Here is a 9,965-nt window from a genome sequence, read left to right on the forward strand (position 1 = left end):
AACAACTCATACAGAACTACCTAAGCAGGTCGAGGAGGCGTGGCACGACGTGTCCCAGGACAGCGTTCGTCATCTGTACCATCGACTGGATGTCAGAGTCAGAGCTTACGTTGCCGCCCTTGGAAGCCACACCACGTACTAATATGGGTGTTTCAGCGTTGGTCGATACCTGCCACCTCATAACAGCTTTTTGGTTCAAATGGCTCTGAGCACTATCGGACTCAACATCTGAGGTAATCAGTCCCCTAGAACTTAAAACTACTTAAACCTAAGGACATCACACACATCCATGCCCGAGGCAGGATTCGAACCTGCGACCGTAGCAGTCGCGCGGTTCCGCACTGAACAGCTTAGAGCCGCTAGGCCGCAGCGGCCGGCTATAACAGCTTTTGATATTCATTTCTAACTGTACTCATTTCATGTACTCTATATCCGCTGTTGCAACAATAGATCTTGAGTGAATTGGGAATGTCTAAAATTGTGTAGCACTTTTTTTCGGCAGTGTATATTAATAACGACCCTCACTGATTTTTCTCCGAGATCATCTTCGAAATGAAGGCTAAGACAGACAAGTGCTGCATCTAAAAAAGAAATTTCTTGTATAATATTGTTGAGCAACAGTTAGGCGGAGCAGAGTGCCACTCCGTTTTACAGACACACCGCAAGAATCGATGACGCCTTCACCTTGGTGGGTTTGTTCTATTTAAATTATCGCCCCCCTCTTAAATTAGAGTTCGTTCGTTGATATTGACAGTGGCGTGTCATGAAATTTCTGCTCTCTAAAAGTTTCCCTACTCAGACGGTTGCGAACGCTGTCGAGAACTTACATTGATTGCAGGATACCAGGCCTTGATTAAAATTTAATCTCCTTTATTAGTTTTTTCCTACACCGCGATGTCAATAGACTGTTTAATTACGTAGCTACAGAAAATCGGAGTGTGTCCGATGTTTCTGCTCTACTGCAGCAAGCTGACATTCTAGAGTTTTCTCTCTCTGTCCCTCCCTCTCTCCTCTCTCTCCTCTCTCTCCTCGATCTCCTTAAGTGTTCTATTTGCCTATTCCGATTGCCAGATACCATATTCTAGTGCTGTTCGACGTATAGTCTATTTTTGACGACACAGGTCGCCTCTTAACATTTCAAAGCAGCACTTAAGTTTTTATAATGGGCTCTGTAAGCAGCGCGTCATACTACTCGCCACACTGGAGAACTCCTTTAAGCCTGTGTCTGACTACGAGAAACAGTTGTACAGTCTCCATCTATATCTACATCTACATCCTACATCTACAACTACATCTTCTTCCATACTCTAGAAACGACTTAAGACGCATGACAGAGGGCACTTTCCATTAGGCTTTCTATCCGTTCCATTGAACGAAGCATATAAAAAATGGCATTATAACTGCCTCTGTGTGCGCTGCAATTAACAATTCTGTCTTGAAATTCTTCCATTGGTCAGTGTTTGCATACAAAAATAACACACGCATACACAAGAAACCACTGTCCTGTAACATACAGAGATATAAATAAGGAACCGAAGTGGTCAGAACCTCCCTCTACAATTTTCATAACCTTCTCGCAGTACGAGAGACATTTCTCGCGACACGCCCTAACAACAAGATGGCGTAATGCTTTGGATTACGAACAAGGTCCGAAAGTTACGCTTTTCTGTATCTAAAAGTAGCTGCCAGCCGTCCAACGAATGTGAGTACATGACATACTGCGTAGGAACCTAGTACACACCAAAATTGTATTCACAGCAGTAGTGCAATCCTAATTGCATAACGCTGATATACATAAGCTACAAAACCATGTTCCGGCGTATTGTAAATAAGGTATTATGACATTATTCACAGAAAACAATGTTTGTAACCCAACCGTATACACGTAAAACATTTTACAATGTTTTATAAGTATGTTGCTTCTGCATGTTCGGAATCAAAGAACCCACTGATGATTGTGATATGTACTGCTGAAACTAGTTTGACAATAAATAAATAAACAAATAAATAAATAACAAAATTGTTTTGCGTCAAAGCAGTCCCAAAATCCCATATTTTTATTTTAGCGTTGTAATTAGTTTGGTTACATCTCGGAATTACCTTTGGAAGTGATACGTAATGCGCTGTAGTTCATTTCTTTTGTATATGTTCAATATTCTCTGTTAATACCCTTTGGTATGGGTTCCACATACTTGAGTAGTTTCCTAGGACGGGTTCTACGAATGTTGTCATCCAGTCTCCTTTGAAGACGGATTGCATTTTCCCTGAATCTTAGCAATGAACCGTCGCAGTCACTTCTTGTATCTACAATTTAGCCTACTAGGTCGTTCAGTTTCATTACCCTATAGAATGCAACATCGATGTGTTTTTTTTTCAGTGGTAGGTTCCTCTTTTGACACACTGCGGTTGTAATTATAGGGCGTCTCTCAAATTTTTGAAATGCGGAGTTTTCCTTTTCTGAACACTAAAAGCTAATTACCAAACTTTGCACCACTTCGAGATCTACACCTACCTAATATCGTGTAGGGCCCCCGCGAGCACGCAGAAGTGTCGCAACACGATGTGGCCCGGACTCGACTAACGTCTGAACTAGTGCTGGAGGGAACTGAAGTCGTGCATCTTGTAGGACTGACCATAAATCCTTAAGAGAACGAGGGGAGGAGTTCTCTTCTGAGCAGCTCTTCAGATCTGCTCAACAACGTTCATCTCTGGGGGGTTTGGTGGCCAGCGGAAGTGTTTAAACTAAGGGGTGTGTTCCTGCAGCCAGTCTGTAGCAACGCTGGAAGTGTGAGGTGTCGCATTGACATGCTGGGATCGCCCAAATCCGTCGCAATGGACAATGGATATGAATAGATGCAGATGATCAGACAAGAAGCTTATGTACCTGTCACCTGTCAGAGTCGCATCTAGACGTATCAAGAGTCCCACATCACTCCAACTGCACACGCCCCACACCATTACAGAGCCTCCACCAGCTTCAACAGTCGCCTGCTGACATGCAGGTCCATGGATTCATGAGGTTATCTCCAAACCCGTACACGTCCATCCGCTCGATACAATTTGAAACGAGACTCGTCCGACCAAGTAATATGGTTCCAGTCCTCAACAGTCCAATGTCGGTGTTGACGGGCCGAGGCGAGGAGTAAAGCTGTGTGTCGTGCAGTCATCAAGGGTACACGAATGGGCCTCTGGCCCCGAAAGCCCTTATCGATGATGTTTCGTTGAATGATTCGCACTATGACACTTGTTGGTGGACCAGCTTCGAAATCTGTAGCAATTTGCGGAAGGGTTGCACTTCTGTCATGGTGGACTTTTATCTTCAGTCGTCGTTGGTCCCGTACTTGCAGGATATTTTTCAGACCGCAGCGATGTCGCAGATTTCGTGTTTTACCGGATTTCTGATATTCATGATACACTCGTGAAATGGTCGTACGGGAAAATCCCTACTTCATCGCTATCCCGGAATTGCTGTGTCCCATAGCTCGTGTGCCGTCTATAACACCACGTTCAGACTCTAAATGCGAACATTTTTAAGTTAGGCTTTACCGTGACTGTTACTGACATTAAATGAAACAACAAGTTTACTGTTACCAGTCACCGTTTTATTTTTTCCTCCAGGCAGTGCCACAACTTCCTCCAAATGTTGTAACACAACATACACACATATGTAATACTAACTAATGTAAATCCACCCGATGATGCAGGTTTAAACCTTCGAAACGCGTCGTGGAAAAAATAAAACGGTGACTGGTAACAGTAAACTTGTTGTTTCATTTAACGTTAAGACTCACTTAAATCTCGATAACCGGCAGGAGTAACCGATCTAATTGCGCCGGACTCTTGTCTTACGTAGGCGTTGCCGACCGCAACGACGTATTCTGCCTGTTTACATGTGTCTTTATTGTATACACATGCCTATACCAGTTTCTTTGGCGCTTCAGTATACATCGTTTAAACTAACAGGCGGATTCAAGTTTACGTGTATCATCTTTCTAATTATGACAGTTTTTCTCTCCGATTACAAATATCTGTATTACATATTTAACTTTTCTGTAGAGACACAGAGTGAATGTCCTTATATACCCTTTGGTCTCTTCTAGCTGCAGTATCAGCATGAATATTGGGAGAGATCATTTTAATGCCGCAAGATACGAAACCGATTTTGAGGATTTCGTGTTCGATTACCGCTTCTAAAGAAGAGGCGACACACGTGCTGCGTGATTACACATTCACGAAGTGTCGACTTGGAAGCGTGAATGCTGTGATGTGTTGTTTGGACCTTGCACTACTGAACCTCCTTCCAGCTTTACTGGATTAAAATTTTCTGCCGGAGCAGATCTTCGTGAACGAACGTTTGTTTGGAGTTACTAGTGACGCAATGGCACAAATCGGCCTCTTATTTTCCAGTATTCTGGAAAGCACTTGGAAAGAAAATCAGTTTTGTTCACATCTCTAGTGTTGTATGGATTCTACCGTTGCAAAGCAAACAGTAGATATTCAGTCTGCTGGTTATATAAAAAAAAAGTACCTTAATTCACATATGTACTTTACTCGGCTGCCTTCTTATAATCCCAGTAACGCGCTTTATGAACCCTTCTACAAATCATTGTTATCTGTAAAGACTAGTGTCCCCCGTTTCGTGCCAGAGTCATGAGCTTCTCCTTTCAACAATCGGAGTATTTTTTCGAAGTTTTATTTGACCTCTTCCCGACGGTTATTTTAATATTGGGGACATCCAAGAAATTTCTTTCTTTTTAAATACCTACATTCCTCGCAAATCCAAGGTGGAATTGTAATCTTTCTCATTCCTGATCTCACTAATGAGGAAATAAGACAAGCCTAACATATTCAGGATCTGACTTGGCGACTCCCCACCTTTAAATTTTATGACCTAACAAAAGAACTCAGCTTTTAGTTTACACGTAGCGAGAACACGTCGCACCTTCCGAGCGAGTCGACAGTAATCCATAATTTCTTATTTTTACTATAAATGGACGGCATTTATTTATTTATTTAACGTATGGTACAATTTATAAGTTTTTGGACCACAAGAATAGCTGTATACATATAAAAAGATTACTTAACTACTAGCAACAACAATTCAACACTGCTCTCCAGCATAATATAAAACAAATGAAAATAGTTGGCGAATATCAAGATCTCTCATACAGCTTATCATTCCACTCGTCACTGTCTTCGAAAGGACCCCTGCAGGCACGCACTGGACATGTTGATACGACATGGCCAACTGTCTCTCGTTCAGCGACTCAGTCAGAAGGCATTATCGAAGATTTCCCCCACTTGTGGAGAGTGTCTGCACATGTTCCATCACCTGTTCGGACGCGATTCATCGTACTCCAAATTGCCCGAGGCCGGTCAAATGCAAGGTCTTCTTACTGGATGCCGGCCAGCGTCAAACACTGTGGAGAAAACATTACTGGCAGCGATTCCGTTCATCGATAGCACTGGACTCACCTTCAGCAAGAACCCTTGCTGTGGTAAGAGTGAGATGTCTGGATCTCAATCTTTTTTCGCTCAAGAGAATACATATCGTTCAATATTTGAAGGTCAGTGTTATCAACAATTTTCCGTTCCGATATGCATGTAGCAGCGCGCCCTTCCATCTACTAGGAGGCGGAATGCGACTCGAGACGGGTAACCAGTACTTGGGAGTATATCAAATTGACCCATTAACAAGGTGCATAGATTCTTTAAGTTGTATGCATGTCTTTTTCACAAATGTACTATTACGCCAGACAGGCGTGAAGTATTCTACTGCTAGAAAACGCTACATCCGAGATTTTTTTGCATAAACTGTGTTTAGATTCAACCTACGAAATATTACCAACACGGTGCCTCTTACATTACCTGGAATATTGTGCATAGGGAAGGGTACAAAGTTTACTTTTGTGGATTGTAGAAGGCTAATAAAGCTGTTACGACTCAACCTGTTTTTGCTTGAGAAGTATTGCTGTATGCTGCAGTGACTCGATGATGTCCTCAGCATATCCTGCTGAAGCTCACACGCTAAACAGTGCTTATAGAACAAAAAAGTGGCAACACCTTTACGCAAAAGTTATTTCTTTTTCATACTGTTTTGAGGAAACATTCTTTCCATACTTTCCTATTTAATCGTATTATTTGACATATCTATAGTAAAAATTTTATTAGTTTGAAAACAGAAATAAAATTGTTCTTCTAAGATTCTCACTAAACAACATCATTGCCTGTTCTCAATACATGTTACGAATCATCTCCACCTTGCCCTACCGGTGTCCAGATGCTCCTTGGTGCACATTAAGTATCCCGGAATACTTCCTCAGCTGCAGAGAAATGAAAAGCGCCTCTGGTGTTCCATCTCATCTCCCGTCATAAGACACTATTGACAGGCAGTCTCTTTGATGGTCCCCCATCTCGACGGACAAAAGGGAAGCTTCCGTAAAGTTAAAGCCGTAGGCTGAAGTAGCCAAGTCCCTGGTACCCTTGTCCCTGTCCATGGGTTGGGAAAAATCGCTTTAAAACAGATCTGTCCATGGAGGGTGTAGACAGTGATTTGTTATGTTGTAACCAAATTAACTTTCGTGTAGTTGGTATCCCGTGGTGAAAAGGTCAGTAGGTGTTGCTGGAACTGAAAGTAGCATTGAAAGTTTAATTAAAATGGAAGTGTAAGGAATATATCTTTTCTACTTAATATACGTAGGTAAATCGATTACACAATAAAATATCTGTCCAACGATATTAAGTTTGTACCTCCTGCTCAATTGAATTTAAGAGCTTGACTTAATTTTCTCCTGTTTCCATCGTATTCAATTCAAGGTGAATCTCACCATTTTAGTTCTTTCTGTTGTGTTAATTGTGGTGTCACCGCCAGACACCACACTTGCTAGGTGGTAGCCTTTAAATCGGCCGCGGTCCGTTAGTATACGTCGGACACGCGTGTCACCACTATCAGTGATTGCAGACCGAGCGCCGCCACACGGCAGGTCTAGAGAGACTTCCTAGCACTCGCCCAGTTGTACAGCCGACTTTGCTAGCGATGGTTCACTGACAAATTACGCTCTCATTTGCCGAGACGATAGTTAGCATAGCCTTCAGCTACGTCATTTGCTACGACCTAGCAAGGCGCCATTATCATTTCCTATTTATCTTGTGATGCATGTACCGTCAGACCGATGTTCACCAATTATGGATTAAAGTTAAGTATTCCAGCAGCTACGTGCTTTATTTGCTAGTATAATTACTTTACCTGTTCCAGACCTCACGCCAGCCTGCGTGAGCTTAAACGCGTGCCTTTCGGCTACCTCGTAGTGGCTTGGCTGCCTCGCCAAGTCACAACATTAATTTTGTTGCAGCTCCCTAAGCTAGACCATGGTGTGCAAACCTTTTCATCTCCGTTTAACTACTGCAACCTTTATCCACTTGACCTAATTTACTGTAATCTTAGTCTCCCTCTACGGCCCTGTTTCCTCCACACTTCCTTCTATTAGACATTTAATTATTCGTTGATGCCTCAGGGTATGTCCTATCCTCCTTTAATCAAGTTGTCCGGTGAAGTGATTACCTCCAGAATTCAGTTTAGTACTTATCATTAGTTGTATTCATCTAAGAACCTCTCTTAATGACACTGTCCACATCGTACAAATAGTTTAACCAATTCTTTGATTCCACCGACAGTATTACAATATCGTTAGCAACGTTTAAAGCTTCTTATTCATCTGTGAACTTTAACGTCCTTACCAAATATTCCCTCGGTTTCCTCTAAAATGGTTCCAATGGCTCTGAGCACTATGGGACTTAACATCAGTCCCATAGAACTTAGAACTACTTAAACCTAACTAACCTAAGGACATCACACACATCCATGCCCAAGGCAGGATTCGAACCTGCGACAGTAGCGGTCGTGCGGATCCAAACTGAAGCGCCTTGTACCGCTTGGTCACAGCGGCTGGCCGGTTTCCTCTGCTCCTTGCTCTTACACTATATGAGTAACATGTGGGGATAGGCTATAAACCTATCTGTCATTCGCTTCTCTATTTCTGTCTCCCTTCTGAGGCGTTCGATTGTTTTAAATGCAGTTTTTTCTCTGCACAAGTTGTACTTACCCTTTCTTTCCCTGTATTTTTTTCTTGCAGTCTTCATAGTTCCAAAGAGTGTTTTCTAGTCAGTATTGTCAAAATATTTCTCTAAATCTACAAACGCTGTGAATGTGGAGTTTTCTTTCTGCTGAGGATTTTATACCACAAGTCGTAGTACCAGTGTTGTCTCGAATATTGCGATACTTCTTCGAAGCCCATGTCGATGTTACTCCATGTCGCCTTATTCGAGCCATTCCATATTTTTATATGTATTTCGTGTTAGCGTTGTGTGATCATGAACTGATAGTTTCGTAATACACATATCACTATCTGCATTCTGCATTCAAATGATACACAAATATTTACCTAAAACAAATGTTACACGAAGTACTCATAACAGTAACTTTGTACCATTCTGTAAAGGGCTGTCTCAGGACTGGAGTGGAGCGTGTTACATTCTAGTCATAATCCGTCATCATTTCCTTAGTATCGTCTCAGACTTCTACAATGAGTTACGACCTTTCGATTGCAGTAACAGTTTTGCATGTGCATCACCTACAAAATTAATGGAAGGACATGAACAGAAAAATGACATAACAGGTTGGGTACCGAGGAAGATGACCACCTCAATGATAGCTTTTTATAAGTACTATGGTTCAAATGGCTCTGAGCACTATGGGACTTAACATCTGTGGTCATCAGTGCCCTAGAACTTAGAACTACTTAAACCTAACTAACCTAAGGACATCACACACATCCATGCCCGAGGCAGGATTCGAACCTGCGACCGTAGCATATAAGTACTCGTTCACTCACTACAAACAAAGTGTTTACTACAAAAATACAAATTGAGAATACGTTCAGTGCAAGTCAACACACGGTCGTCAATAATAGTTACGCATTTGCTTGAAATCACAGGGATAGTGTAAATGATTCATTCGTTTTAAAAGCTTTATGCTTTCCATAGTATTACGTGTACAGATACGATTGCTGCATGAGTAGTACCATAAATTCCCCACGTTTGCAACTGACACTCTTCTAATGCTCTACCTGTGTCTCTGTGACTACACGACATACGTCAAAGTGCTAGTTATGAAACAACGTCCTGTCAGTTGCCATAACAGCAGCATTGATATCTTCTATGAGCGGTTCTTAGGAATGGGGACACGTAAAGACCATCCTTGATGTATATCGAAAGAAAAAGTCACAAGGCGTTATGTCAGACTATCTTCGAACAGAGCCACCTCATTTTCACCGTTACGCCCAATCCAGTGGTACAGAAGTTCATCGTTTAGCTACCAACGAACGTCGATGCTCCACTGAGGTCGTCCCTCGCCTTGACGGAAGATGGAATTCTCGGAATCAGCAGATGGTTATGGAAAAGACCACAGCTGCTACACATCAGGGTAGGAGGTAGCCGTCGCATTCTCCTCACGGTTGAAACACGGCCCACACAGCTTCATCTGTGACAGTGCAGAGAAAACAACAGCATAGCGCGGATTTCGTACATGCACCACAATTTCATGAAGATGTTCAGTGCCCCACATTCTGACACCATCACGATTAAACATCCCAAATAAACTGAAGGCTGCTTCGTCGTTAAATATCAGCTTGGAGGCGAAATGTTCATCGTCAAGAGTTTCCTGGATAGTGACGCAAAACTGAAGGCATCAGCAGTTCTCTTCCTTTTTTAACTGTTGAGCGATTTGCACACTGCGTGGTGCGATATGTAGCTGCTTCGTAAAGACATGCACACAATTCGTGGCGCACATACAAATCTCTTTCCTGGCTTTGTCTCCATTTTATCAAGACACTGCCCTTATAATTTCAACTGGTAGGCACAATGCAAACTCACTGAGTTCACAGTTTTATTCATCCATTAGTCATTTT

The sequence above is a fragment of the Schistocerca americana genome, chromosome 3 (assembly GCF_021461395.2).
Source record: "Schistocerca americana isolate TAMUIC-IGC-003095 chromosome 3, iqSchAmer2.1, whole genome shotgun sequence".
Classification (NCBI taxonomy): domain Eukaryota; kingdom Metazoa; phylum Arthropoda; class Insecta; order Orthoptera; family Acrididae; genus Schistocerca; species Schistocerca americana.